Source organism: Eriocheir sinensis, unplaced genomic scaffold (assembly GCF_024679095.1).
Source record: "Eriocheir sinensis breed Jianghai 21 unplaced genomic scaffold, ASM2467909v1 Scaffold1288, whole genome shotgun sequence".
Classification (NCBI taxonomy): Eukaryota; Metazoa; Arthropoda; class Malacostraca; order Decapoda; family Varunidae; genus Eriocheir; species Eriocheir sinensis.
In genome coordinates this window covers 70,623-75,200 of record NW_026110615.1, presented here as the reverse complement: position 1 = coordinate 75,200, position 4,578 = coordinate 70,623, and positions in this window count along the sequence as shown.

Below are 4,578 nucleotides of genomic sequence, written 5' to 3'. Positions count from 1 at the left end.
AAAAAGTTGAATACGTCATCACGTGTTATTGTAGCAGTCACCGCTCGAATCGCGTGTTCCTTCCCCTCAGTGACACAAGAAAACGGGGTGCTGCAAAGAGAGACTTAGATTCTCAGTGTTTTCATGTAATGTCCATCGTCACTGTGTCTGTCAGTCTGTCTTGTCGCGTCTCCATCGTTAACTTTCCTTGTATTCGTTTACCTTTGACTGTCCGTCCACGTTCTCTTGTTGTCCACCGTTACACATTGTTATAGACATACACCAACACTTAAATGTTAACCTACACAAACAACATTCACACAAACGCATACCCACACAAACACCTTTTTTTTGTGTTGTGTTTGTCTTAATGACTTGTTGTATTTTTGTGCAATAAAGCAACCCTAACGGATACTGAGTTTCATTATCCGTGAACCGACTAGCACTTAGAACACTCGCTACCACCAACAATTGGTGACCCCGGAGTGTTGCTATGGTTCAAGGTGGCTTATAGCCGGTGCCGTTTTAAGGGCACTCTCTCCTAGAGTGGAGGACCTGGGCAGGGTAACTTGTCCATTCGTCCGCCCTCTCCTGGGGCAAAAATCCTCACCTCCATTCGGGGTTCGTGGGGCTGAGCACTCAGGTCGGGAGAAACATTACGCCATAGGCGTAGTTGCCACCTTCAGGGTTTTCCCCCGCCCTCCCCTAGGCGCCTTCTGCGCCTTCCCCAGGCACCCTCTGTGCCTTCTCCAGGCGCCCTCTGCGCCTTCCCCAAGCACCCTCTATGCCTCCCCCATGCACCCTCTGTGCCTCCCCCACGCACCCTTTGTGCCCTCCTCCAGACGCCTTCTGCGTCTCCCACAGGCACCCTCTGTGCGCCTCTTCCAGGCTCCCTCTGTGCGCCTCTTCTAGGCTCCCTGTGTGCGCCTCCTCCAGGCATCTTCAGCGCCCTTCAGGCATCTTTTGTGCCCCATGGTGCTTCTCCAGCTCACCCACCCACCCCACCCCTCCTCCCTGCTTTTCTGCTGGTCCGGCGACTGAGACACGCACATCGTGTGACACACTACACAGACTCAGTGAACACTCAAACACAGTGCGACATATTACTGAGACACAGTGCCACACACTCAGTGTACACGCCACACACAGACTCATTGTACACGCCATACAGACAGTGTATACGCCACCACACACCGCAGACTCAGTGTACACGCAAACACAGTGTGACACCCCACTGGGATTACTAGCTGCCCCCTGGATTAACCACCGCCTCCTGGATCTACCACCGCCCTCTTGGATTATCCTACACTTGTGGATCTATGTGTACAGTGCAGTGTGTCCAGCAACAGTTCAGTGCAGCAAGTCCCCAGCAACAGTTAGTGTCACAGTGTTCCCACTAAGTGTACAGTGTTGTTTTACAGTGCTTTCTTGGACACTGGTTCACTCCCCGAGCCACAGAGGCCCCTGGCACGTGTCAGCGCCTACAGTACACGCAGTTCGTTTTACTCTCACGGACTGCCGCGGCTCCTGGCATATGCTTGCGCCCCTCAATTCTCAACCGGCTGTGGTCCCTAGCACGCGCCAGTGCCTATACTACACGCAGTTCATTCTTCTCTCACGGACTGCCGTGGCTCCTGGCCCGTTGTACGCCAGCGCCCTTGCCAACACCGTTCAACTTCACCATGTCTGACGACGACAACTCTTCCGCTGCGGCGGCGGTGTCCTTCAAAGCGCCGCCCTTCTGCTCACACGACCCGTCCATATGGTTCTCGATTTTGGAGTGCGGATTCAAGACCGCGAAAATTACTAACAGCCTTACTCAGTACACTCACGCTGTTAGCCTCCTGCCCGCCGACGTCCTTCCACAAGTCTCTGACGTCATCGCCTCAGCCTACAACTCTGATCATGCCTATGAAGACCTGAAGACTGCCCTACTCCAACGCCTTCAGTCTTCTGTCGCCACCCGCCTCCGTGAACTCCTCTCCAAAGAAGAGTTGGGTAATGAGAAACCGACGGACCTCCTACGCCGCATGAAGCAGCTGCTCGGCGAAAAGTACCAGTCTTTCGACCCAGACTTGTTCAAACAGCTGTTTTACCAACGTCTGCCCCCTGCTGTCCAGCGCAGCCTCTTCAGCGTTAAGGACGACCTGAAGCCCGACGCCATTGCCAAGTTAGCAGACGAATTCATGGCAACTCTACCTGTACCGGTAACTTCCTCAGTGTCTTCCGTCGTCTCCGAAAGGACCACTCAATTTGACGAACTCGTCAAGCAAGTCTCCCTGCTCGCGACGAAAGTCACCTCTCTTGAGGAGCGGCTCGATCGCCGCCGCTCTCGCTCCCCCACTCCTCACCGACGTCGGCCCCGCTCCCGTTCGAAAAGCCCAGGACTCTGCTGGTACCACAAAAACTTCGGCGAGAAAGCTACGAGGTGTACCACCCCGTGCACTTACAAGGCGTCAAACTCCCCGGACGAGCACTAGTGCAGCATAGCGCTCGTCATCAACCCTCAGCGCTGCTCCACCTTCATGATTGCCGTTCCAACACAAAGTTCCTGATTGACACCGGCGCTGATGTCAGTATAATCCCAGCAACCGCCAGTCAGCGAACTCTACCTCCACTCTTGCACCTGTACGCCGCCAACGGTACCAAAATACCTGTCTACTCGCGACACACCATGCAAGTGGACCTTTACCTACGACGTTGCTTCGAATGGACCTTCTACGTCGGGAACGTCTCGCAGGCAATCCTCGGAGCTGACTTCCTAAGGCACTTCAACCTCTTAGTCGACGTCAAGGACGGAGGTTGGTTGACCCGCTCACTTCCATCTTCTCCAATGCTCAACCAGCACCAGGTGACAGCTCGCAACTTGCCGTCGTTCACAAGGACCACCAGTTCGCCGCCCTGCTCAAGTCCTTTCCCACGCTGACACAGCCCTATTCAGCCAGCCTGCCCGTCAAGCACCACGTTACGCATCACATAGAGACTACAGGACCTCCAGTACACGCCAAGGCCCGTCGCTTAGCTCCTGAACGCTACCGTCAAGCCAAGGCCGAGTTCGAGTCCCTGTTGCGTCAAGGTATTGTACGGCCCAGTAGCAGCAACTGGTCATCAGCCCTCCACGTCGTCCCCAAGAAGAACGGCGACATACGTCCCTGTGGAGACTACCGAGCCCTTAACTCGCGCACTAAGATGGACAGATACTCGGTGCCAAACATCCAGGAATTCTCGTCTCAACTTGCTGGTTCCACCATCTTCTCACGTGTGGACCTCGTCAAGGCCTTTCACCAGATTCCAGTCCATCCTGACGACATACCGAAGACTGCCGTCATCACGCCCTTCGGTCTCTTTGAATACGTCAGGATGCCGTTTGGACTCATGAATGCGGCCCAGACCTTTCAACGCTTCATCGACGAAGTTCTCCGCGGCTTACCCTTCTGCTTCGCCTACATAGACGATCTACTCATCGCTAGCCCGGATGAAGCCTCTCACAAACAGCACCTTCACCAAGTCCTCACCCGCTTGCAAGACTACGGAGTACAGATCAACGTGGACAAGTCTGAGTTCGGTGTTACTTCCCTCACCTTCCTTGGCCACACTGTTACTCCAGAGGGCATCGCTCCACTCAACTCAAGGACTGAAGCCATCCAGCAGTTCCCGAAGCCGTCCACCCAGCGCCAACTCAAGGAATTCCTGGGTATGGTTAACTTCTACAACCGCTTCGTCCCACACTGCTCTCTCATGCTCCAGCCCTCTACGCCATGGTGAAGCCCTGCAAGCGTGGCCAGTCTGTCACTCTCGCCTGGACTCCGAACGCTGACGCCGCCTTTCTCGCTGCTAAGAAGGCTCTCAGCGACACAGTCATGTTGTCCTTCCCTGCCCATGACGCGGAGATCTCGATTGCAACAGACGCCTCCGACACTGGGACTGGTGCTGTCCTTCAACAGTTCGTCGACAACGCCTGGAAGCCGATCGCCTTCTTCTCCCGTAAGCTCTCCAAGTCTGAAGCCAAGTACAGCGCTTACGACCGGGAACTTCTCGCCATCTTCAAGGCTGTCAAACGTTTCCGCTACTTCATTGAAGGCCGGCGTTTCCACGTGTTCACCGACCACAAGCACATCACTACAACTTTCCTGAGGAACAAAGACTCTTATACACCACGTCAACTCCGCCACATGGACTACATCTCGCAGTTCACCACTGACATCCGGTATATCAAAGGTGCAGACAACGCTGTGACGTCCTCTTCACTTGATTACGCCGCCATAGCCGCTGATCAGTCCGGCGACGCAGAGCTGGAGAGGCTTCTGAACAACCCGGCGCTTAAAGTGAAGAAAATCACACTCCCAGGCACCAAGGTCACTCTCTACGCTGACGTCTCTACGGCCACCATCCGTCCCTACCTGCCACAGCGACACCGCTACCAGGCCTTCCGTCAGCTTCACGACCTCTCTCATCCTGGCATTCGAGCCTCGCAGCGCTTGATGACGTCCCGCTTCATTTGGGAGGGAATTAACAAAGACGTCAGACTATGGACCAAAACCTGCACTGACTGCCAAGCCTCCAAGGTGACGCGACACACACTCTCCACCCGGCACCTTC